The sequence below is a fragment of the Narcine bancroftii genome, chromosome 13 (genome assembly GCF_036971445.1).
Source record: "Narcine bancroftii isolate sNarBan1 chromosome 13, sNarBan1.hap1, whole genome shotgun sequence".
NCBI classification, from domain to species: domain Eukaryota; kingdom Metazoa; phylum Chordata; class Chondrichthyes; order Torpediniformes; family Narcinidae; genus Narcine; species Narcine bancroftii.
Window position 1 is genome coordinate 65,193,425 of NC_091481.1, and position 27,359 is coordinate 65,220,783.

At 45.5% G+C, this 27,359-nt stretch overlaps 1 protein-coding gene across 4 annotated transcripts in view; it reads right to left on the reverse strand.

Annotated features, from left to right (window-relative positions):
* The window catches only part of LOC138747935 (leucine-rich repeat-containing protein 4B-like), a 168,181-nt gene that overhangs the window by 118,237 nt on the left and 22,585 nt on the right, over positions 1-27,359 (reverse strand). The window contains exons 1-2 of one of the 4 annotated variants that reach the window (XR_011347730.1): positions 15,408-15,652; positions 5,651-6,023 (exon numbers count right to left, since the gene is read on the reverse strand). The exons of 1 other annotated variant lie outside the window; for it this stretch is intronic. The gene's annotated coding sequence lies outside the window, so the exon portion shown is untranslated. Of the gene's footprint in view, positions 1-5,650; positions 6,024-15,407; positions 15,653-25,244; positions 25,334-27,359 lie in introns of those variants that run through there. 2 more of the 4 variants (XM_069907588.1, XM_069907590.1) reach the window with 2 other exon arrangements.

Consider the following 27,359-nt stretch of genomic DNA (forward strand, 5'->3'; position numbering starts at 1 on the left):
TCTGAAGAGGGCAGCACAAAATCATTGAGGACCCCTCCCACCCTGCACACAGCATCTTTCAGCTGCTCCCATCAAGAAAGAGATACAGGAGGATCAGAGCCAGTACTACCAGGCTGAGGAAGAGCTTTTTCCCACAGGCAGTGAGAACGCTGAACGACCCAAGGAACTGCTCACACTCACCCTCCGAGACTCTCATTTGTTCAAAACAATATTCTGTTCATTAATTTTTGTAGATAAAATACTAGTCCTGCATATGTATTATTTGTCTGTATGTGTGTTATGTCTGATTGAGTATCTGTGTGTTTTGCACTTAGGACCAGAGAACGCTGTTTCGTCGGGTTGTACTTGTGATGCTCTCTGGAATTTAAAAGAATGAGAGGGGATCTTATAGAACCATATAAAATTATGAAAGGTATATGTAAGCTAGAGGTAGATAAGTTGTTTCCACTGGTGGAACTCGGAGACATGGCCTCAAGATTCAGGGTAGTAGATTTAGGATGGAGATGAGGAGGGTGGTGAATCTCTTGAATTCGCTGCCCATTGATGCAGTTGAGGCTAAGTTGGGTAGATTTTTATGCAGCAGGAGAATTAAGGGATATGGGGAAAAGGCAAAAGGTGGAGATGAGCCTCTCATCAGATCAGCCACGATCTTATTCAATGACAAACAGGCTCGACGGGCCGGATGGCCGACTCCTGCTCCTTTTTCTTGTGTTCACCTGTTCACGGTCACCACTACTACAGATAATTGTCTTCCCAACCGCCTCTCAATACCCAGGTTTATCAATTGAAAGTAACTCCCACAGCCACGAAAGTGAGGTTTGGACTCAGGTTTCAGGGCTTGCAGGCAGGGGTTTAACACAAATTCTTTTTATACACTGCCTTCATGATTCGTGCCCTCACAGGAAGAAAGTTTACCACTTAGCTTGTCCAGTATTTAATGGACAAGCATTCCGAGAGCAGAGTAATCCATGATGGGGATATCCTGCTGTTACTTCATGAGATTTTTGTCACAGGGTGGATTAAAAATCCAGAGCTTCCATGAAATATACAAAGTAGCCTTTCCATAGGGAACAGAAATAAAAGATCAGCACTTATCCCGACAGCCTGTCCACCATTTAGTCAGCCATGCCTTGTCCACTTTCTTCCCTGATCTCCAAATCTTTCCAAACATCTAAGCCTTAAATATTCTCATTGAACATTCACGTCCCCCAAAGGGAGAAGATCTCAAGGCTTGGTCAGCCTCTGCATGAATGATATTTCTCTTCCATCAGTGGGTGAGCCTTTACTCCGACACTGTGCCAGATAGTGATATTTAAGAGGCATTTAGAAAGGGGGCAATTGGAGGGAGCTGGCAAAGAAATGCTGGGGGATCTTTTTTCCTTAGAAAGGGACTCGTCTCGCAATGTTGACTGGTCGTTTCTGCCCATGGATGTTGGTCATGGAACTTGCACAGACGTCTTTGATGTATTCCCTGAATCACACCGCATGGAAATAGGCCCCTCAGCCCAATGTGCCCGTGCCAACCAAAATGTCCCACCCACATTCGTTCCACCTGCCTGGGTTAACCCCATAAACCAGGAGTCCCTGAACTTTTTAGACCATCAACCCCAGCATGGAATCACGGCTCTGGTCGGGGGTGGGGGGGCAGGTGGTGGCGCTGGATGGAGGGGTGGCTGTGCTAGATTGGGGGGTGCTACTAAAGGTGCATATACCACTTTCTTCTAAGCTCAGTCTGACCTCCCGTTCATCTCAACCTATTCAAAGGCCCTGAAGCCAAATTCAACATGGCGGCCATCAAGGCCTGCTCTCACGAGGGCTTGGCCAACCCTGCCATCGGCACTTTTTTCCGTTGATCCGCCCCTGCTTTCCACCCCAAGAGTTCAATCGAACCCCCTTTTGACCCTCTAGTATTTATCAATCCCTTGGATAGTCCCATCGATCCCATTGACCCCTTTGGAGGACCCCTGCTCTAAACCTATCCTATCCCTGCATCGGTCCAATATTTTTCATAAACTTTTCATAGTACCTTCCTCACCCACCTCCTCCAACAGTCCGTTCCATACACCCATCAACCTCTGTATAAATAAAAAGTTACTCCTCAGGTTCCTGTTAAATTTCTCACACCTCACCTTAAACCTCTGGTTATTGATTTCTCTACTCTGGCCTCTGCATTCATCTGATCTGTTCCTCTCATGAGTGGGCAAAATATGCAGTCCATGTTCCTACTTCAGCAACACTTCAAGGACCTGAGTTTAGTTCACAGAGCTCCATGGCCATATTGAGTTAGACCAACAGACCCTTTGTGGCTGCACATACGTACAAGTGACAGGTCCATAGAGGAACAGCTCTTGCAGTACTAGAGCTGATATTGAGAAACACATGGGACCTACAGAACAGAAATCTCTGAAATGGTGCAAGGGTAATAATCTGAGTCTCAAAGTGGACAAGATGATCAGGAGTGACCACCCTCCACGACACATCAATGACTCTGTAGTAGAGGGAGTGGAGAGCACCAAATTCCTTGGAGTTCACTTAATTAGTGACCTATTGTGGACATTTAACATCTCCTCACTTGTCAGTGACTGGACTTCCTGAGGCGGCTGAGGCTACTGGCCATCATTATGTCAACCTACCACAGGATCTCTATTGAAAACGTCCTGACTGGCTACATCACAGTGCAGTACAGTTGCTGCGGAGAAATGGATTGGAGGGCCATAAATGCAGCAGAGAGGATCACTGGAGTCTCCCCTCCCCATCAACATGATCTACCGGGATCATTGTCTGAAGATGGCGTGCAAAATCATCGACGACCCCTTTCCACCTCACACACAGCATCTTCCAGCTGCTCCCATCAGGAGGATCAGAGCCAGCCCCACCAGGCTGAGGAACAGCTTCTCCCTGTGGGCAGTGAGAGCGCTGAACGACCAAAGGAACTGCTCACACTGACCCTCCGAGACTCTCATCTTCATGAAGCAATACTTATTTATTTGTGTAGGTGAAATACTTGTCCTGTGTGTGTGTGTGTGTGTGTGTGTGTGTGTGTGTGTGTGTGTGTGTGTGTGTGTGTGTGTGTGTGTGTGTGTGTGTGTGTGTGTGTGTGTGTGTGTTACGTCTGGCTCTGTGTCTGCGTGTTTTGCACCGTGGACCAGAGAATGCTGTTTTGTCGGGTTGGACTCATGCAATCAGATGACCATAAACTTGCCTTGACTTGAGGAAAGACTGTCCTCATTTACTGTACTCATTTGGAGACACAAATGAGCCGCATGGTATCAACTGAGATGGAATCTTTTTAACCAGTGCACATTTCGAAGACGGCAAGAAAACACAGATGTGTTTGATAACAGATGGGAGTAAATCATTTTTAAAAATCTCATTGCATGCTTTGAATATACAAAACCTGACACTGAGACGCAAGAGCCCCTGAGGTAAGAAAGAGGAGGAATCATTCCCTTTCACCCAATGTTCTGTAGGTGTACAAGATCTGTGATTGCCATCTGTTACTGTACAGCTTGTGTGGATCTTATGAAAATAGACACCTCCCGAAATACTTTCACCTTCTCAGAAAGTACTTCAGTATTGTTTGCTTTGCTTTAGGGGATTGAATATCTTTGTCGTAGGCTCCCAATCTCAGATGGGAGGAAATCATTACCTTTTACTTGGAATGTACCAGCTCATTTGCGTAGAGCAGCAATTGGGTCTCTGGCAACCTGGATTAATAATCTGCGTGCATAAATTCAAATTCAACTGGGCAGCAGGTAAATTGCACTGGACAACGAAGATTTTGCTTCCTGAACACTTTTGGGTGTCTATAGATTTTGGGATACTGATCTCAAAAATAAACTTAAAATGTTCCTATCATGTACTATTTTATTGACACAGACTATTTTGTGATTTCCTGTCATATTTTAACCCTTTGAACTCTGTGTCCTGTTTTTAAGGGACAAGCAACAAGTACATATACTCCATGTCCCCGATTTCAGGGGCTGGTTTTGTACCCAACCACTAGCTGGTTGGTATTGAAGTTTTACCCATGGACCCAGTCCAGAGTGTATATTATGTAAGGTTAAAAATGGCCAAAAGGTTAAGTCTACCAGTTTTGGTCAGTTCGAGCATGCACTCGGCGCAGGTGTTATGCAAATGTTGTCTTAGGCCTGGGCATGCATAGTCAGGTTAGATGCAGACAGGCTATAAAAGCAGCTCACATATACAGATGCTGTGCATGACGTTGATTATAGATTGAACACATGCTATTGTTAAGTACACACACTCTGCTATTGCCTGAAAAACATGTCTTCAATGCAGCAGAAATGTCTCGTCAATGTCGCCACAGCTGCGATACATTCCATTACATCTGTGGCGAGTATACATTCAATGCTGAATTCAATAAAAGCTAATTTAATGTTTCTCCAATGTCCTGCGTGATACAGCAAATCTGAAATTATCTTTGTGTTCAGCTTGAAGTTGTCTATCATAATCCCCAGTTTTATTTTTCAGGAAGCAAACCTTTTTTGAAAAGATTTGTTGTCCAGTGTTATTTAACAATCTAGAATTATAAATCTAGTCCTAGTGATAGTGAAAGAGTCAGATTGTGTTAAAATTCATCTTGTTCACTAACCTCCATCAGAAGGGAGCATCAGTTGTCCTTACATGGTTGGGTCTATTTGTGACTTGTGACCTACCAGAGTGGTAAACTTGTAATTTACTGATTTGTTCACAGACCGTGCATGGCTCCTGAACTGTTGCAGATGGCACTTTTCCTTCCTGCCCCTGAACTATTTGGGTTTTCACATGCATCCGGTAGTTCAATGATCCCAGCTTTACTCCAGGTTTTGCAGCTTATTCAACAGCTTCTTCCCAGTGGCAGTGAGAATTCTAATCAACCAAAGGAAGTGCTCACACTAACTGCTCGCAGAGATAAGGTCAGAGGCGGCGACAGAAGAGAGCTAATCAGGAGGGGGTGGTGGAGCATAAGGGTAACCGCAGGAGGGGCACTAACTGCCATTCTAGGACTCACTCAGTGAGTTGGGGGGATGGTGGAGAGAGCAGGTGACATACCTCCATCACACTTCCCCTCCCTCCGACGCTTCAGACAAACGCACGTTCTTATAGCGCGAGGAGACAAAAACACGTGATTCAAGGCATTGGTGAGGCCAAGTTTGGAATATTGTGTGCAGTTCTGGTCTCCAAATTATAGGAAGGATATTAATAAGGTAGAGAGGGTGCAGAGAAGATTTACTAAAATGTTGCCTGGATTGTAGTATCTAGAATACTGTTGTTGATGTGGCCACCAAGAGCTTCTATTCTGCAAATAGAGACCAGAAGAGTATGGGTCCCATGCAGTTGCACATTGTGTGGTAGAATATCTCTTCAGAGTCCTCATGAAGGGATAACGTGGATCAAAGTACCGGGGAACAATACAAATGCACAGCACCTGCAAATTGCTGCGATTTAGTCTGTGGTTTTTCCACATTGTCACAAGTAACAGGGGATCTGTGAGGTTGGAATTTGGTCAATGACACTGGACCCAGCAGGATTCAAGTTAGATGCGATCTTTCTATTGACACAAAAAATGGTTGAAGAAGCAAATACTGTCCACATGATGACAGAAGATGCGGGAGACCCAGATACAAATTTATAACATAAAGGTAGGTCTATTCAAAGTGAAGCTAAAATGAAGGTGTATCTTTGCGAGGAGTTTGAGGAGATTCGACATGTCACCAAAGTCTCCAGGTGGACCCTGGAGACCATTCTTGCTGGTTGCATCACTGTCTGGTTACGGAAGCACAGGACAAGAAAAAAAATCCCAGAGGGTCGTTAACTCAGCCTGGACATCACGGGCATCGGTCTTCACTCCATCAAGAACGTCTACAAGAGGCAGTGTCTTCAAAAAGCAGCCTCTATCCTCAAAGGCCCCTCTCCCACCACCCAGGCCGTGCCCTCTTCGCTCTGCTATCGTCGAGAAAAAGTTACAGGGCCCTGAAGACGGGCACAAGGACGGCTTCTTCCCTTCCGCCATCAGATTCCTGAATGGACAACAAACCACAGGTACGACCTCACTTTCTCTTATATTGTGCACATTTATTTATTTCTAAATGTAACTTTATAGCAGAACCTGCACCGTGATGCTGCCGCAAGGCATCAAATTTTGTGGCATGTTCATGACAATAAATCGGATTCAGATTCTGAAATAGGACAGAAATCAGAAACACTGATTCACTCACTCAATCTTAGATTAAATTGATATGATTACTCAGGTCTCCATAGCTTTGCATCCAAAGTGGAAGATGAATCTATTGTGACTAAGTACATCACCGAAATACCAGATTCATCCCTGGCACCTTCTGTGAAGTACATTTGACGATATCCTTCCATAAAATTAGTCATCAAATAAAAGTTACCAGAAGGAGTCAGAAACTCCAGTTGGAACCTAGCCAAGCCTCTACTGAGTACATCTACAGGGAATGTCGGAGAGCAGCAACGATCTTCAAAGACCCTCACCACCCAGCATATGCTTCTGTTCTCGCTGCTGACATCAGGAAAGAGGTATGGTGCCATAAGACTCGCATCACCAGGTTCAGGAACAGCTGCCCCCCCCCCCTACCCCTCCACCATCAAGCTCCTCAACGACAAACTCAATCAGGGACCCTTACATGTGTGGTTTATTGATTTTCTTTTTTTTATATTCTCTGTATTGCACAGTCATTTTGTTACCTGTTTACATTTCTTTATTTGTTTATGTGGGTATACGGGGTGTAGGTTTTTTTTTGCACTACCAATTAGTGCAATTCAGCCTGGCCCACAGGAAAAAGAATCTCTGATAATGTCTGACAATAAAACTGAAATCTGGAATTTGGAATCAATGTGAAAACACAAAGCTGGAGAAACTCAGCACGTCAAACTGTGTCCTTTATATAGCAAAGGTAAAAATACAGAACTGACCTTCATCAGTTTATACCTTTGCTATATAAAGGATTCGGTTTGACCTGCTGAGTTTCTCCAGCTTTGTGTTTTTACTTCAGCCACAGATTCTGCAGACTTCCGTGTTTTACTCTAAGCCAAGCAATGTCTGCTTTAGTCACCTGTGTAGAACCTAGAGTCACAAATATACTTTGGAACATCGGTCCATTGGACTGCAAAGGAACTCAGGATGTTAATTCTGTTCATTGCTTTGAGGAAAGTCCCCAGCAAAGCTGTGCACAGCAGAGACATAATGATGAGGCAATGTGGTTTCTGAAGGGGAAGAATTGCATGAAAACTGTGTACAGTAACAGAGCCAATGTGCCCTAAGTGCAGACAAACTTATTCAAGTTTATTATGATCATACAATTGTGAAGTAAAACTGGAAGAAAAAGCGTCCTTTAGTCCTCGGTATAAAAACATGTCGATATAGACTTAGCACACCTACTGTTAAATAATAGTAGATTCTCAGAGGGATTGTATGAGCAGTTCATCAGTTGATCAGCGTTCTCACTGCCCGTGGGAAGAAGCTGTTCCTCAGCCTGGTGGTACTGGCTCTGATCCTCCCGTATCTCTTTCCTAATGGGAGTAACTGCAAGATGCTGTGTGCGGGGTGGAAGGAGTCCTCAAAGATTTTGCAAGCCCTCTTCGGACAACGATCCCAGTAGATCACTTCGATGGGGGAGAGGGAGTTTCCACTGATCCTGTCTGCCACCTTAGGGCACTGTGGATTGACCTCTAATCCAATGCTCCACGGCAGTGGTTTTCAAACATTTTCTTTCCACTCCCATCCCACCTCTCATAACAAAACAACATTTATTTATTTCTATAGATCAGTGGTTCTCAATCTTTTTCTTTCCACTCACATCCCATTTTAAGTAATCTCTATGCCATCGGTGCTCTGTGATGAGAAAAGGATTGCTTAAGGTGAGATGTGAGTGAAAAGAAAAAGTTTGAAAACCCTTGTTTTAATCATTCCCTAACTGACTCATGATGTGCACGGTTTCAGAACTCCAAAGGAAATGACGTTTTCTCAAGCAACAATATTTCAGTCACAATTGGGTCTCGAGCAGTGATTCTCAACCTCTTTTCTCCCACTCACAGGGCGCTCTCGATAGAGGTCCTGGAGAAGGTTGACATGATGGAGGCCGGTAGCCTCGCCCGCTTCAGTCTTCTCAGGAAATGTAGTCGCTGACAAATGAGAAGATGTTGAGTGTCCATGATAGGTCACTAGTTAAGTGGGCTCCAAGGACCTGCTGACAAGACCATCAATGTTGGCCTCATATTCACTGAGTGTTGAGGGGAAAGCAGCTGTGTTAAAGAAGCAATCTCTGATGGGGAATTACAAGCGCTACAAGTTGCTCCCTATGAGGCAAATGTACAAATACCCTCATTGATGTGGCCAGAAACATGTTGATTAATACATGTGTTGTAGAAACAATTGTGGTTGACCCAAACGCAGGAAGTGATAAGGAGATTCCGTGTATGACTGAAAGATATCAATGGAGAACTCGTTAAAAAAAATACATGGATTACAAGTGCGTAAGAAATAGGTGGAGGAGTTGGCCATCAGGCCTGCTCCGCCATTCAATGCGATCACGGTTAATCTGATGATCGGTTCATCTCCACTTATTTGCCCTATAATTCTACCCATATGTAAAAAATCTACCCAACATGGTCTTAAACATATTTATTGAGGTCGCCTCCACTGCTTCAATGGGCAGCAGATTCCACAGATTCACTGCCCTCTGGGAAAAGCAGTTCCTCCTCATTTCTGTCCTAAATCTACTCACCTGAATCTTTGGCTGATCTCCCCCACCAATGGGAACAACTTACCTACCTCTTTCTTACCTGTGCATTTCATAATTTTATAAGATCCCCTCTCATTCTTCTAAATTCCAGTGAGTACGGTCCCAGACGACTGCATATATTCCATTAAGGCAAAAAGTACAACAGGAACAAGGAAGAAAAGTGTAAGAAAGCTGAAGACCGATATTGTTGCCAAAAAAGAGTCATCCATAACATCAGATTTTCTGCAAGAGTTGAAAGGCATTTACAGACAGAGATAATAGAAAAGTTGGCTGGTGGGAAATGTTAAATCAAGAAATATGTTTAAAAAAAAGTTCAATAGAAGTTATGTTCCTTCTAGAATGAGTCAGGATAAATTACATTGCGAAAGAAGGAAGCGGCAGTGAAATGAAACAAATATCTGTCTTCTCAGAAGAAGGAATAACCCCTCCTTCCCCCCCACTCCCCCGACCATGGAAATTGTGGAGAACAAGACGGCAAGGTTGGCGTAATGCTGTTACAGCGCCAGCAATTGTGGTTTGAATCGCACACTGTCCGTTCTCTCTGTGTCTGCGTAGGTTTTCCCCGGGGGGGTGGGGGGATCTCCAGTTTCCTCCCAATGTTTGGATTGTACCGGGTGAAGGTGGGGGGTTGGTTGTAGGTTCTAATAGGGTCTAAATTGGGCAGCACAGCCTCGTAGGCCGAAATGGCCTGTTACCGTGCTGTATGTCTAAATTTTAATTTAATAGGTCAACAGTAAACAAGAAGTTCAAAGAAATTAGCATCAATTTTAATTGGTGGAACTGAAGGGAACAAATCCCTGGATATGCACCCAAGGGTATGAAGGAGGTGATCATGGAAATAATATCTGTTAAAATTCCATAGATTCTCCAATAATTTCCACAAATTAGAAAGTGACCAGTGGAATGACTACTATCCATAAAAGAATTGCCCGGAGACTAAGTAGGCCCTTAAATGGAACAAATTCACTGCAAAGTCCAGGACTTGTAACGCCCATGGTAACGTGGTTATGTGATATCGTCCATGAACTTGGAAAAGTATCAGAGCCCTCCTCGCTTCTACCCCATCATTACAGTCAACGCAGGCTAACGACTCTCCAAGCCCACACATGCGCCAAAAACCAGAGTGGATAGCGTGTGCACACTGGAAGGAACAGAATGCATGCTGCCTCCAAACCCTGAGATGCCCGCAGCCATGGCTGTGACAATAAACAATGCGATCAGGTGAATTCTGGCTCCTACAGCCAATGTAACACCATTATTTACGAACACGAAAGTGAGTGAACGGGGAACCACGAACCAGGTCATGACATCCTAGGCGATGGAAAACCTTGGCATCTAATCTTAAGGCAATGGCAGTGAACACCTGTGAAATATCAATGAGATTGGGCAGGTGCCAATGTGTTTTAAAGAAAGGAAATCATATTGGTCAAATCTGTCAGAGGTCACTCAGGTTATATCTTGTAGAGTAGATCATGATGAACTGGTTGATTTGGTGTTTTGAGATTTTAAGAAAATCTTTAGCAAACTGCCAAGTCCAAGCGATTATTCATCAAAATTAGACCATATGTTATTTGGTGGATTACATTCGATTTGATTGATGCCTGGTTCATGGTTAGAAACCAGAGAGAAGGAATACATGAATCATTTTTTGGGTCGGGAAGCTGTGTCTGGGAAATGGTGTCGGGGACCTGGCACATTCTGTATTCAATGATTGAGCTTTCTGATGACATACAGCCGTGAGGAAGATGCAGAGGGGTTTCAGGAGGATATGGACAGGGCGATGGACGGGTAAGGACATGGTAGACGGAATATAATGTGGAAAGGAGCGCGACATCACGTGCAAACCTGAGATTCTTTTTCATGTGCATGAGTAGGGTTTACCACTATTGGTGGTGCAAAAAATACTGTACACATATCAACAAATAAAGAAATGTAAACAAACTGACTGTGCAATACAGAGAGAGGAAAAAAAAAAATCAATGAAGTCCACAAGTCAGAGTCCTTAAATGAGTCCCCGATTGAGTTTGTTGTTGAGTCTGATGGTGGAGGGGGAGCAGCTGTTCCTGAACCTGGTGGTGTGAGTCTTGTGGCACCGATACCTCTTTCCTGATGGCAGCAATGAGAATAGAGCTTGTGCTGGGTGGTGTGGATCCTTGATGATCGCTGTTGCTCCCCTGTAAATGTTCTCGATGGTGGGGAGGGTTTTGCCTGTGACATCCTGGGCTGGGTCTTTACACTCAGGGGTGTTGGTGTTCACATTACCAGACTTTTCACCACACCTCTGTAGAAATTTGCCAGGATTTCCGATGTCGTACCAAAGCTCCGCAAGCTCCTGAGGAAGTCGAGGCGCTGACATGCTTTCTTCATGATGTCATTTGTGTGTTGGGTCCAGGAAAGATCGTCCGAGATAGTGACTCCCAAGAACTAGAATTTGCTCACCCCCTCCAACCTTGATCCCCCGACGATCACAGGATTTTACACCTCTGGTTTTCCCTTTCTGAAATTAACAATCATCCACATTGGTTGGAACAAAAGGTGAAATATTTTTTTAAACATTCAGAGATGAAAAAGAATTGGTCTTCAGAAGGGCTGCAGTTGTTGGAGCGTTAACACACACCTGACTGGAAAGAGTCAACACCTCCAGTGACTCCAGAGGTGGATGCTATGCTATCGCCTTCCGTTGAGTCTCCCTGATCAACATTAGCCACACGCCACAAAGACCAAAGACCATTTGAATAGCTTCAAAATTAAATCTTCAAATTGCTTAAACTGGTTTCATCCCTTTTAAGAGAGAAGGGTTTCATCCATGTAAATGTGTGACATTGTAGTCCAATTTATTGACCATGTGGAGCAGTGGAAGAAATCCGACGTACTTGCAAAGACTTCAACTTCCTCCACACACTCTGCATGTTACCTCACTGAACTCACAGGACACAAGGGGCACCTCATTGGAAACATTCCCAGGCGTGACACCATCCTATAAGGAGGGGCTGGAAGGAGGAAGGGATCAATTTTTTTTAAATTTAGACATACAGCACGATAACAGGCCATTTTGGCCCACGAGCCTGCGCCACCCAATTGCACCTGATTGACCGACAACCCCTGGTACATTTTGAACAGTGGGAGGAAACCGGAGCCCCCGGTGAAAACAGGCATGGGGAGAATGTACAAACTCCTTACAGACAGCACGGGATTCAAACCCCGGCCTCCGATCGATGGCGCTGTAAAGGCATTGGGCTAGCCGCCATGCCAATTGGGCCGCCCAACTCTTGGTGAGTCAGTTGGGTATAGCAATGAACTAATCAAATGGTTGAACACTGATGGCACCATGACAACAAAAGGATCATTTGGCTTTCCTAAACTCACCACTCCAGCAGTCGAACTCCCACAGGAGAATTGTTCCAAATCGATGAAAATTTATTTCGCTCCAAAGGAAAAATCTTTTTAAGATACTTCGATTTGCTGTTCATATATTTTAAAGTATCTCTCGGCAATTTCTGCCCCCATTTTGTGCTCTGTTGCTGTAACTGAGCTGATATCTGGAGGAGAATATGAGAGGAGGGACAGTGGGAGGCTGATGTAAATTGGGGCTTGCAGTCTTGCGGGAACAAAATCTACTCAAAAGAGTAATTGGTGTTCTTTTAACTTTTAATAAATCCTCCTTCTTTGTCACAGTTTGATCTGAGTCGTAATTAATTCTGTGGGATCAGCAGTATTTTTAAAAAAATATATATCTTCACAAGCAGGGCGCTCTCCCACCAAATATTACACATAGAGGGTGATAATTAGTCGAGATAAAGGTGTTCATTCAATTAATTAAAAGGGAAGTATATTCAGTCTGAGACCTTAAAAGGGAAGATGGATTGGTCTCCATGCCTCCTCAGCTCACTTTTAATGTCTGGAACGTCCCCACCCCAGTCAGCATCCCCGTCGCCCTTTGTTAGAGCTGTGTACCAGGATATGGAGTTGGAGATGCTGCAGGAGGTTATTTCAAAATCAGAATTTAGAAATCCATTGTTTTGTGGCACATTTCCGTAGACTACATTATAATATTTAAATAGTACAAGAGAAAGAGAGAGCGGTTCAATGTTCATTCAGGAACCTGATGGCAGAGCTGGGCACTCGTCTTCGGGCTCCCGTACCTCCTTCTCGATGGTGGCGGAGTGAAGAGGGGCAGGGCCTGGGTGGTGGGGGAGGGGCAGGCTCTGGGTAGTGGGGGAGGGGGTCCTTGAAGATAGAACCTGCTTTCTTAAAACACCGCCTCTTGTAGATATCTTCGATGGACGTCGCAGGCCAAGTTAACAACCCTCTGGAGATTTTTCCTGTCCTGTCCATTGGCTCTGCCACTCCAGTCAGTGAAGGAACCCGACAGAGGCCTCCCCATGGTACAAGTTTCCAAGGGTCATTGTGTGGTGTACTGAATCTCCTCGAACTCCTCACAAAGTATAGCCGCTGACAAGCCTTCTTTGTGACTGCATCGACGTGGAGACTCTGGGACAGATCCTCGGAGATGTTGACACCCAGGAATTTGAAGTTCTTGACCCTCTCCACTACTGAGCCCTCGATGAGGACTGGGTCGAGTTCTCCTGATTTTGATGCATTTCCACAGAGAAAAACCTTCTAAAATAAGTCATTTGGTTCCAAAGTGACACAAGATGCAACGGAAAACAATGAACAACCTGCTGAAAGAACTCAGCGAGGTGAATGACCCCAGTGGGAGTAACAGGGTTGCTGATGTTTCAGGCCGGGAACCCTTCATCAAGACAGCAGGCAGAGGGGAGAGAGAGCTGGTATGAGAGCTGGAACGAGGACGCACATCACACCAGCTATCTCCCCTCTCCACTCTCACTGATGAAGGGCTCCGGCCTGAAATGTCGGCTGGCTTTCATCTCCTGCGGATGTTGCCTGACCCCATTGAGTTCCCCCCCCACCCCAATTCCAGAAACTCTGCTGCATCTCCAATTAAAAGGCGTGTATTTCTTTTCTTTTATTCCCCTATACGTTACTAGCACCTCTCATCCCCTGCAACCCCTGACCAAGGTACAATGAGGCTTATAAGGGGCAGCACAATTAGTGCAATGCTGTTACAGTCCCAGTGACCGGGGTTCGAATCCTGGTTTGTACATTCTCCCCAGTCTGCGTGGATTTCCTCTGGGTGATCCGGTTTCCACCCACTCTTCAAAAAAACGTACTGGATTTGTAGGCCCTTTGGGTGTAAATTGGGCAGTGCAGATTCGAGGGGCGAACAGGTCTGTTACCATGCTACATGTCTAAATTTAAAGATTTCTACATGAATCAAACGTTAGACTCAACTGGCCAGACAGCATCAATGGGGAGAGAAATGGGGTGAAGAGTAAAGAATCAATCCACAGACCAACAAGATAATGATTCAAGCCCTGAGACTGTCAAGTTTATCCTCATCTGATTGTAAAGTACAAGCCGATCAAACAGCCTTCTCCAGTCCTCGATGCAAAACACGGAGACACACATCCAAATATAACACACATACAGACAGACACCATATATGCAGGACAAGTGTTCACATAATAAATATTGCTTGTAAATCTTAAGAGTCTCAGATGGTTCGTGTGAGGCCGTGTGGGAAGAAACTGTTCCTCGGCCTGGTGGTGCTGGCTCTGATCCTCCTGCATCTCTTCCCCGACGGGAGCAGCTGAAAGATGCTATGTGCGGGGTGGAAGGGGTCCTCGATGATTTTGCGTGCCCTCTTTGGACAATGATCCCAGTAGATCACGTCAATTTGGGAGGGGGGGGGAACACATCTCTAGTGATGCTCTACATGAACTAACTGAATTAACCACCTTGCAGCCATTTGCATTCACCCCAGTTTTGTTCTCCCCAGATCCCCCTCAAGTTCCACAGATGAGGTGGTGGAACTGCTGAAACAACTCTCCAAGGCTTCACTGTTTATTAATAATATTTATTTTAAATCCCTAAATCGCCTTGAACGACGCAGGTACTTACCATGGTCAAAAATACGATCTGTGTAAAAGTCGACCCTCTCCAATTTGACACGAAAAATTGGTCCCCAAAACTCAACACGAGTACATATGGTACGTCTGTAAGTGTGTTTGCACTGTTTTGCAACGTGGACCAAGAACATGGTACAAGAGCGCAGTGCAGGCCCTTCGGCCCCCAATTTTGTACCAGCCCATATACTCCTATCTAAAAAAATAAGTACTAAACCCTTCCTACCTCATAACCCTCTATTTTTATTTCATCCACATGTCTGACTAAGATTCTTTTAAATGCCCCCAGTGTTCCACCACCATCCCCAGCAAGGCATTCCAGGCATCCTCAACTCTCTATGTAAAAAAAATATTAATTCTGATGTCTCCCCTAAACTTCCCTCCCTTAACTTTGTACACATGTCCTCTGGTGTTTGCTGAAACAGGCTGTCCACCCTATCTATGCCTCTCAGAATCTTGTAGACTTCGATCACGTCTCCTCTCATCCTTCTATGCTCCAAAGTGGGAAGTCCCAGCTCTGCTAACCTTGACCCATAAGAGTTGTTTCCCGATCCGGGCAGCATCTTCTTTCACCAGGTTGTACTGGTACAATTGGATGATAAATAAACTTGCTCTAGGACAGGTTCTACCCCTCGCCCACACATCTACAAACCTGCACATGTTCGGGAAGGTTGGAGGGTAACACACCAGAGGAAAACCTCATGAACACGAGCAGCTCCCGAGGCCAGGGGCGAACCCAGGTCACTGGATCTACGAGGTAGTGGTTCTGTCAGCTGCAACCACTCTGGGGGAATGGCTGAGGAACAGCTTTTGTGTTCCTTCCATGGAATTAGGGAATGCTTTGGATTAAAAAAACACTTCCCCTTTAAGAAGTTCTCCAAGCAGGCGCCCCCTAAAGCCATCAGTCACCTGCACAGTGTGTACCAGATATGTCACAGAGGCCTTTGTGACTCACAGTTCGGAGGCTGCAACTCTCCGAAAATATCCGAAATGTCACAGCCTTTTTTTTATATAAATCTGTAAATTGTAGACACTATTTCTGCCCTTGGGTTTAAAATAAAACAAATCTTCTATTATGATATAAACCACAGAATGACAATGCCAGTTTTGCAACAAATTATCCCAAATATTCTGGGTGACTAAATAAAGCCGGCAACTTGGAATTTATACAGCAGGTATTAGTGGCGATTTCTGGGTTGGAATTAGAGGGATTTTGAGAGGGTGGCGAGTGTTTCTATGGAGCCGTTCACTGTGGCTACTGAGAGGCGTCCTGGGCATTGAGATAAGTTTTAAATTTTAAATTAAAATTTCGACCTATAGCACAGTAACATGCCCTTTCAGCCCATGCCGTCCAAATACACCCAATTGACCTCCAACCCTTGTTCTTTTACAGTGTAGCCTTGTTTGGGTGCATGGCAAACATTTTGTGCTCAGCAAGCTTCCTCCAAGCAGAATTATATTTCCTATTTTCTTAAGGGAGACCATTTGTTCCGTTGACTCTTGAATCGCTGATTTCCCGGTATCCTGTAGAGGCCCTTCCATCCTGCCACCCACCTGCACTGGGGGGTAATTGACCAGCCAACATGTTGTTGGGATGTAAGGGGAAAACCGGAGTACCCAGAGGATCCCCTCCCCCGTAGGCTGCGGGAAAATTGTGCCAACTCCACATGGACAGCACCTTAATTCAGGATTGAACCCAGTTTGCTGGAGTTCTTGGAGCCAGTTGTTCCAAGAAGTAGGAGCAGGAGTTGGCCATCCGGCCCGTCGAGACTTCTCCACCATTCAATGAGATCACGGGTGATCTGATGATGATCAGCTTATCTCCACCCACCTGCCTTTTCCTCATATCCCTTAATTCGCCTACTCTGTAAAAAAAAATCTATCCAACTATGTCTTAAGTATATTCACTGCTTCAATGGGCAGCGAATTCCACAGATTCACCACCCTCTGGGAAAGGCAGTTTTTCCTCATCTCTACTCCTTTGAATCTTGAGGCTCTGTCCCCTAGTTCTGGTCTCCCCCAACAACAGGAACAACTTACCTACCTCTTTTTATAAGATCCTCTCTCATTCTTCTAAATTCCAGCCAGAACAGTCCTAGATGACTCGATCTCTCCTCATAGGCCCCCTAATCTCTGGAATTTAGACACATCAACCTGGACTGAAATGCTAATTCTTGTCCTCATGTTTTGAACTCCCTCTGTTCTTTGTAATCCTGCAGTAAGAGCATCTTCGTCCACTTGTTTTGAAATATGGGCCTCAGTTTAATCCCACCCAAAATATGGTCCCAGAACACTGAACACGAGGGTCAATGGGGTCAATGAAAGAGATTTTCTGTTGAAAGAGAAGAGGGGCATGGAGAATAAGAGATGAACAGGGCATTATTTACTGAATATGCATGTGTAATAGTCAAATTTTGTGGACCAATTTTAGGGGGTCAACTATGGCACGCACATTACTTTTGACCATGTATCCCTCTGGGCGTTGGGAGGTCAGATGGGTGGGCGGCCAGGGCCTGGGTGAGAGACGGAGGCCGAGCCGTTGGGAGCTCAGATGAGCGGGCAGCTGGGCCCTGGGTGAAAGATGGCAGTCAGGGTGTCGGGAACACCGGCAGTCAGACAGTTGGGGCCTAGACGAGAGTCGGCGGTCGGGAGCTCCAGAGGGTGGTCGGGGCCTGGGCAAAAGATAGAGGTTGGGGTGTTGGGAGCACCAGTGGTGAGGTGGCCAGGGCCAAAAAATAGTGGGGGGGGGGGAAGGGGTCAACTTTTACATGGTATTGACTATTTTACAGTAAGGCTGAAATGTATTTAAAAGCATTTACTTTTATGCTACATTTTACAGTAATTAAAATGTTCTGCACTTCCATTTCTCAGCTCTCTGCTCACCCAGATCCTCCCAAATCTGTGACCTCCACCACTACAAAGGGCGAGAGCAGCAGATGCTGTGGAACTCAGCCAAGGGAAAACATCCCTCCACTGGAAATACAACTCCATTGCTTCATTGTCCATGGGCCCATACCATGGAATTCCCTGCCAACTGCTTGATGGAACCACCGCCAGAAAGACTGTAGGATGCAATAAGGAAGGTTAGCAGCTCCTTCTCAGTGATGGTTTTGGATAGACATACATGCTGACTTTGCCAGCAAAGCCCAGAGCCCAGAGCCCAGAAAATGAATTTATAATTCACATATCAGGGTGTTGTGATACAAGGTCAGCAAACTGCCTGCTTTGTTTCACCAGTGGTTGGAAGTTACGTCTGAAATTTAAACAAAGGCGTTGAACTTGCTTTGCCGTTCAATAAGATGACGGTGATATTTTACTTTATCACTACTTTGGCCGAGGGAGGCAAAAACTGCTTTGAATTGGTGGACTCGACCATATACAAGGACCTGAATGAAGATGTAACACTCATTGAAACCTGCGTGGATGAGTGTGTTCCCACGTACACATATTGGGAGTTCCCCAGCCAGAAGCAGAAGATTCGCAACCTGCTGAGGGTGAGATTGAGGGCGTATAAGGCTGGAGATCCAGATCTCGTCGAAGTCCAGGTGCAACCTGCAGAAGGCCATCTCAGCCACAAAGAGGCAATTCTGAGGGAAGCTGGAGACAGCGTCATGTACTCGCCAGCTATGGCAGGGATTGCAGGCCCTTGCATCCTGCAAGGCGAGGCTAAACAATGTAAATGGCTCCGATGCCTCACTCCCTGATGGGCTGAACATCTTTTAAGCTCGCCCTGAGAAGGAGAACTCAATGGTGTCAAGGGAATCTCTGCAGAGGCCATCGGCCCTGAGAAATCTGTTTCTGAACATAATTCCAGAGAGTGAACCCTTGCAAGGCATCAGGCCCTGATGGCGTACCTGAAAATTTGTGCCAACCAACTAGCCAGAGTGCTCACAGCCATTTTCATTCTCTCATTGCTTCAGTCAGATTCAAAAGGCGTCAATCGTCCCGGTGTCCAAAAGGGTGGAACGGTCGGTGTAGCAGTTAGCACAGGCGATCGGGACCATGGTTCAAATCTGGCGTTGTCTGTAAGAAGTTTGAATGTTCTTCTTGTGTCTGCGTGGGTTTTCCCCAGGTGCTCCGGTTTCCTCCTACCATTCAAAAATGTATAGGGGGTTGTAGGTTAATTAGGTGTCATCGGGCAGCGTGGGCCGGAAGGGCCTGCTACCGTACTGTACGTCTAATCTAAAGAGCAGAGTGAGCTGCCTCAATGACAATGACCCATCTACTGTGATGAAATACTTTGAGATGTTGGTCATGGCCAGAATTAACACAAACCTAAGCAAAGGTCTGGGCCCCCTGCAATTCGCTAACCACCACCATCACTCCACAGCAGATGCATTATCACTGGCTCTCCACTTAGCTCTAGACAACAGCAACACATACATCTTCATCTGCTACAGCTCAGCCTTCAACACCATTATTCCCTCAGTGCTGGTCAACAACCTCCAGAACCTGGGCCTCTGCAACCCCCTCTGTAACTGGATCCTTGACTTCCTCATATGAAGATCACGGTCACTACAAATTGGAAACAATGTCTCCTCCTCACTGGTGATCGGCACAGGTGCACATCAATGATGCAGGTTTACCCCACTACTCTACTCAGTCTACACCCATGACTACATGGCCGGGCACAATTCAAACGCCATCTGCAAATCTGCAAATAGCACCGTGGTCATCAGCAGAATCACAGGCGACAATGAGGAAGCGTGCAGGAGGGAGCGAGATCAGCTCGAGTGCAGTCGCAACAACAACCTTGCGCTCAGCATTCGCTAAACCAAGGAGACAATTGCGGGCTTCAGAAGGAAATCAGGAGAACATGAACCAGTCCTCACTGGGGGGTCAGCAGTGTAGAGGGTCAAGAACTTCCAATTCCTGGATGTCAACACCTTTGAGGGCCTATCCTGCGGCCTCCATGATGATGCAATCTTGAAGAAGGCTCGCTGATGTCTATACTTCGTGAAGAGTTGGTGGAGATTTGGTATGTCGCTGAAGACTCTTGAAGGTTTCTGCAGTGTACTGCAGAGAACATTCTGCCTGGTTGCATCACTGCCTGGTATGGAGATGCCAATGCACAGGGCAGGAAAAAAATCTCCAGAGAGATGTTGACTCAGCAAACGACATCACAGGCGCCCGTTTTCACTCCATCGAGGACATCTTAAGAAAGCAGCCTCTATCCTCAAGGATCCCCCACCACCCAGGGCACACTACTGCCATAAGGAAAGAGGACCAGCAGCACAAGGACAGCTTCTTCCCCTCCACCATCAGATTCATGGTTAGCATGGTTCTTAGCAATGGCCAGAATACAAAATTAATTTCCTGTCCTGTTTGTGTTAGAGGGCTCACAGAATACATAGATTTGGTGCACATGTTCTGGCAATTTCAACAGTTGAAGCTGGATGAACTCTATTCAAAAGTAGACAAAAATCATTATTTGTAGGATAGCGAAGCTTTGTACACCTGAGCTTGAAGATGCTGGTGCCATTTGGCTTCCCTTCAGCTGGTAAAACTCCAGAGGGTGATGCCCAAACTTTGGGGTGGAGAGAGGGTCTGCTCTTCACTATATTGTCTTTATGAAGTCCATGCAAAGTTGTTCCACTTTCAGTGATGAACAGAATTGGAAGAATTATAATTTAAGGCTCAGATTTAGAACACAGCACTGTACAAGAACTTTGGCCCCCAGTGTTTTGCCGACCTTCATAAGCTATAGAACCATTGAACTTTACAGCGCAGAAACGGATCCTTCGGCCCTTATAGTCTGTACCGAACTATTTTTCTGCCTAGTCCCCCTGACCTGCACCCCCTTCCGTCCATGTACCTGTCCAAATTCTTCTTAAATGTTAGAATGGAGTCCGCATTCACCATCTCAGCTGGCAGCTCGTTCCATTCTCCCACCGCTCTATGTGTGAAGAAATTCCCCCGAATGTTTCCCCTAAACTTTTCCCCTTTCATCCTTAACCCACGTCCGTTGGTTTGTATCTCGCCTACCCTCAGTGGGAAAAGCCAACCTACGTTTATTCTGTCTAGACCCCTCATAATTTTAAATACCTCTATCAAATCTCTCCTTCATTCTTTGACACCAATTTTGAATCCACACAGCCAATATTCCACGGATCCCATACCTCATGACTTTCTGAATGAGTCTACCATGCGGACCTTGTCAAATGCTTTTCTAGGGCAGCGCAGTTACTGCGCCAGCAATCGGGACCAGGGTTCAAATCCCACACTGTCTGTGAGAAGTTTGTACGTTTTTTAAAAATTAAGATCCATATACATATCTACCACTCTACTTTTTGAAAGTAACTGGTAAATCAAAGTCAGACACATGACCCAATCTAATCCAATCTTCAGCCACATTCCAAACCCCCACTCAAGGAAAATATCTCTCAGTCTTACAGCAAAATCATAATCACAGCATCGAAGTTTGATTTAGAAGCCAATTTTCCTGGTACTACTGTTGATTGCTGGTAGACAGGGAAGAGTTCAGGTGGAGAGGTTGCCCCTGAGTGCACTTCACAAGAAATCAGGAACTCAGCTCTGAAAACTTTGCCCACTGTTCAACATGATCACAGCTGATCTGGTCTGGCCCTCATCTCCTCCTTTGTTGCCCCCACCGATCCCCTGATCTTTCAGAAATGAATCGACTTCCTTCTCAAACACTCCCAATGATCCAACCTCCATCATTAACCTCCTCCGTGCGCCGCCGTCACGCTTCCCCCTCCCTCGGACGTAACAGACAAACGCGCTGCTTATATCGCGTGGAGGCGAGCAACACTAGTGGCGCGGGTGGTGGGGGGGAGCCCAATCACTCATTTGGGGGCGTGGGGGGGCGGCAAAGCCTGTGAATGCCCTCCCTTGGCACCGGCCACCTTCCTCTGTGAAGAGAAGCTTCTGCTCACCTCAGTTTTAAATGGCTGCCCTTCAAATCTCTCCCTCTCACAAGAAAGCTACCCTTCTTAAGGATATTACCCTGTCGTTCTTCTTAATAAAGACTGCAGATCTAATTGCTTTAGTGATAGGATTGGAAATTATGTTGGCTGAAAGTACACTTTCAGACATTCGAGGCGGTGTAAACTCTATTTAAGATTTTTTGCACATCTTTCACATAAATATTCTGTGAATCAGTCAATAATTCATACGATACAAATGAAAACATAATTGGTAATGCGGCCAAAGGTTTGGCCAGACAAATTGGTATTGAGGGGCATCTGACAACAGGAAAGAAAGTTTGTTTCAGGAGGAAGTGCAGAATTTCAACACCAGGTAGATGCCGACAACTCTGGAGAGAAAAATTAGAGCCTGAAGTCTCCAGACTTGGTAAAGATGAGCATGGAGGAGGATTGGATATTGTTAATGGGAGGCAAAAGCAAATTTGAGTTCAAGGCAGAAATTCGTGAGCTAACAAAGATTAGATAACATTCCATCTCCCAAATGGATTGAGCTTTCACTCTCTGTGTACTCAGTAACCAGGGTGGGAATATCAAGTCTTTCTATATATCTCTTCGTAAATAGCTCTCTGGTCCCCAGAGAAGGTTTTAGAAGCAGGAATCTCCAAGGGACTAATAACGTGTCCAAATGTTGTTCTTCCTGTGTTTTATCTTTTAATTTTCTCCTCCCCACTCTGTAAGATGCTGGTCTCTGATTTTCTGGGCATCTGTGCTCACTCAGACCTGTTCTGCAGGCCTCAACTGTACAGTATAGTTGTCTCTAAACAATGTTATGGACACACACACAACCTATATCTGGATTGGGTCAAGAATTGATATCAGGGTTAGAATTATGTTCTAGCCAAGATTATAGATTTACAGAGCTGCGTAGAATTTGAGTTTGTAACAGTATAGAAATGAACTCTAATTACATTTTCACCTTTCATTTGGCCCCCTCTTTCCACCGTGGTTTGAATGGTTTTACTCTCCCTTCTAGATCTGGGTTAGAGTTGAAGGTTGGACGCAGGTCTCGGCACCCAGGAGGGTGTGGTCTGATACTCCAAAGGAAACTGTATAAGTTGAGAGAGGTGATTTTGGGGGAAGAGCCAGGGGAAGAAATAGAGGCTAACAGGTAGGAGGTCAGAAGTGGATATGAGTGGGAGAGTAGAGGAGATTATAGTGAAAGGGGGTATCTCTCTGAATGGAGAGGGAAGAGATTGTGGTTGGTTATAACAATGGGGCTAGACCTGTTTTAAAGGATTAGATATGGTTTTGAGAGTGGGCAGGTTTAGGGAATAAGGATCAATGTAAGGATTAGGTTGTGTGGGTGTGGGTGTGGGTGTAGGTGTGGGTGTGTGCGCGCGTGCGTGCGTAACATTGTTCATAAGATTGTTCAGGGAAAGCATTTAGATCAGCGCTTCTCAACCCTCCCTTCCCATTCACATACCATCTTAAGCGATCCCTTACTAATCACACAACACCGATGGCATAAGGATTACATAAAGTGGTATGTGAGTGGAAAGGAAAAAGGTTGAGAAGCAATTGGGACTGGTTTTGGAATTCTGGTCAGTTTTGGGGTTGGTGTCAAGTCTGGGGTTAATTTTGAGCCTGGTTTTTGAATTCTCTGGTGTGGGATTGGGTCTGGTTTTGGGATTGGGACTGGTTTTGGGATTGGGACTGGTTTTGGGATTGGGACTGGTTTTGGGATTGGGACTGGTTTTGGGATTGGGACTGGTTTTGGGATTGGGACTGGTTTTGGGATTGGGACTGGTTTTGGGATTGAGACTGGTTTTGGGATTGGGACTGGTTTTGGGATTGGGACTGGTTGGGGTGCTTGGCCCTGGATTGGGAACTGCGATTGGTTTTGAGGTGGGGGTTCTGGTCGTTTCATGGGTGTGGTGAAGATTCAGATTGTGAATGCATGACCAGAGTGAAGGGTACAATTGACCTTACTTCAGAAGTTAGGGTCAGTAACCATTGATTCTGCAGTGTAAATCTAAATGCAAGGACGATAGAAACACTGTAGATCTGGCTGAGATTTAAAGATTCTCTCTGGAAACAATGCAGATAAACCTTGGCTGTAAATTACTTCTGGTCTGATTTGTTCGCAGCCCCCTCACCAGCTCCAATCCAACAGGACTGGGCTTCACCTCGCTGTTTATAAATCACTGCTGTCTTGCTGCTTCTTTCTTTAATATTACACAGGCTGTTGGAGCTCAGGACTCTGAACACAAATTCATCTCATCGACACCATATGTTGAGGAGTAATTATGGTCTAATAATAGTCCACAGGCCATAATTTATGATGTGCTCCAACCGTTGCTAGCTAAAGGGCTGTACAGTGCTTTCAGCTCAACCACATTTCCCTGCTTCTTGGGGAGTGCAGTCCCACCTGCCACACTTCCTCTGTGTGGGGCTTGGGGTGCTGTGGAAAGAGTCCGCGCTCTGCGGCATTGTGCATTGCTGGGACCATCACCCGAAATTGTTCATGGAGGGGAGATGGAGGAATGGCGAGAGGGAGCGTCAAACAGAGGGTAGAGAGGATGAGAGGGAGAGAGAGAGAGAGACAGACAGACAGACAGACAGTGAGATAAACACACACAGAGGAAGGGAGAAGAAGCAACACATGCCTAGATCAAGCCAGAGAGGGGGAGAGAAAAAGAAGACCAAAGATTGGAAAGGAGAGAGAGAGAGAGAGAGAGAGAGGGAGAGAGAGAGGGAGAGAGAGAGAGGGAGAGAGAGAGAGGGAGAGAGAGAGAGGGAGAGAGAGAGAAGAGAAAGAGGAGCAGAAAAGAGAACATGAGTGGAAGAGAAAGAAGAAAAAGATGCAAGATAAACATCAGTGTCTGTAGGTTCAGAGAGACATGGGGAATTGAACACATAACAATGGACGTATATGGAAAGACAAAGGTAGAACTGTGAACACTAACCATTCGAGATTTATTATTTATTAAACAATATTTGATTTTTAATTTGAATCGATGAATATTTTTCCTGCATATGCATTGTTTGTATGTGTTTTGTGTCTGAGGACCAGAGAACGCTGTTTCGTCAGGTTGTACTTGTGCAATCAGATGACAAATATACCTGAATTTGAACTGGACAGGCAGGGTGACACAGATACGACGAGTAGAACAGGTGGGCACAGGTACAGAAGTGAATCAGGACGCAGCTGGACACCAGCACACAGGAACAATGGAGAATGAGATGAGTGAATCGACAACGGAGAGAGATGCATGAAGAAAGATTAAGTTTCCTTTCAACCTTCGACAATAACAACCTCCCCTTATGGGTCTGGTGAATCTCTTCTGCACCTTCTCCAAAGCCTCCACATCCTTCCTGTGATGCAGCAACCAGAATGCACACAATACTCCAAATGTGGCCTGGCCAAGGTTTTCTCCAGGAGCAACATGACTTAAACACTCAACATCCCAACCAATCAAGGCATCAATGCCATACACCTTTTTTACTACCTTAGCCACTTCTGCTACCAATCTTAGGGAACTACAGATTTGCAGCCCAGGATCCCTCTGTACAACAATACTCCTGAAGGTCTTGTCACTTACCATACATTTCTGGCCACCATTATGTCAACCTTCCACAGGAGCTCCGTCAAGAGCGTCCTGGCTGGCTGCATCACAGGGCGGTACGGTTGCTGCAGAGAAATGGATTTGAGGTCAATCTACAGGACCATAAGAGTGGCAGAGAAGATCACTGGGGTCTCCCGCCCCCCCACCCACCCCAATGACATGAGCTCCTGGGATCATTCTCTGAAGAGGGCGCGCAAAATCATTGAGGACCCCTTCCACCCCGCACACAGCATCTTTCAGCTGCTCCCATCGGGGAAGAGATACAGGAGGATCAGAGCCAGCACCACCAGGCTGAGGAACAGCTTCTTCCCACGGGCAGCGAGAATGGTGAACGACCAAAGGAACTGCTCACACTGACCCTCCGAGACTGTCATACTCATGAAACAATATTTATTCCTATATCTATGAACGCTTGTCCTGCATATGTATTGTGTGTCTGTAAGTGAGTTATGTCTGGTTGTGTGTTTTGCACCAAGGACTAGAGAACGCTGTTTTGACGGGTTGTACTTGTACCATCAGTTGACAATGAATCAGACTTGACTTTCCTCTTACACTTGTGATCCCAAAGTGTGGAACTGTCTTAGAACTAAAGGAATAGTAATACTGTTCCCAAATTCTCTCCCTCTCAAACCCAACCACCTGGCCTGGTTCACTTCCCAACATGCAAAATTATCACGGCTGTTTCCCCTGGTTGCACGATTCACATGTTGTTTCAAGAAACCCTCCAGGATAAACCTCACAAATTCCGTACAATTGATACCTCTTGTATTAAGGAAGTTCCAGTCAATTTTGAGGAAATCAAACTCACCACGATAACATCCTTATTGCTTTTGCACCTTTCCAAGAGCTGCTGATATATCTGTGCCTCTATCTCCTGATGCCAACAGTTAAGACCTCAGTGACTCCTTACTTCTACCCATATTCCCTCAGCATTTGGACCCTTTAGTAGGTTTTCAATTCCACTTTGAATGCTCCTTTATGTGGTCACAGGCGAGAGATTCCCCAGCCATCAGTGGACATGTGCTCAGGACATCCCCAAAGGAACTCTTCCACATTTCTCATCTCTTCCCATATCCGTCTATTTGGAGAGTCAGGTATCAGGCATGCAGATGTTGGTTCATGTGTCAGTGCAGTGAATTTGAGGTTTTAGTAACCATGGTTTCGTGGTCATCAGGGTCCCCGATAAAGCATCTTTCCCCGTGGCCAAGGAGAATTCCCCTATTTGCAGAGGCTAGAAGAAAGATAGGGAGCTGCTGTTGTAAGTGGAGACAGGGGTAGACGAGAGAGAGAGAGAGAGAGAGAGAGAGACAAAGAAAAAGAGAGAGAGAGGTCAAAATACGAACAAAGACACACATGAACAAGACACGCACAATCGTGCACACACATATACACATACTTGCACATATATACACATAGACACGCTCGCACACACACAAATACACACATGCACACGCACGCTTAGAGTTACACACATACGCACAAAGACACAAGCATGCACATGGACACATGCACATACACCCACATGCATGCATACACACACTCACACACATACATTCACACACATGCTTACATACACATGCACACACAGACAGGCACATATGCACCCCCCCCCCCACACACACACACACACACACACACACACACACACACACACACACACACACACACACACACACACACACACACACACACAGACACGTAATGATGCAGAGGGAGAAGGGTAGACAGAAAGGTTCACAGATTCAACTCTATCAGAGACACACAGATGTATGAAGAGTCCTAACTGGCAAGATAACGTGAATGTTACAAGCACTTGAAGACGCACAAACAAACACTTGGTGATTCATCTGCTCAGTTGCTCAATCTCTGTAAATCTCATACTTCCTCTAGTCCCTGATCATTTTGTTTCCTCAGTAAAATGGGTTTCCTTGCAGACGTACCCTTTGCAGACAGCATTGCCTTTTCGTTTGACCTCTGGGATCTTTTTGAGTCACACTGGCACTCCAATCGCACCTCAGCAGGTAGCAGTCTCACTGCTGGATCAGAGAGAAAGTCAAAGGCTTTTGACCCCTCTCAAGATAACACATCATC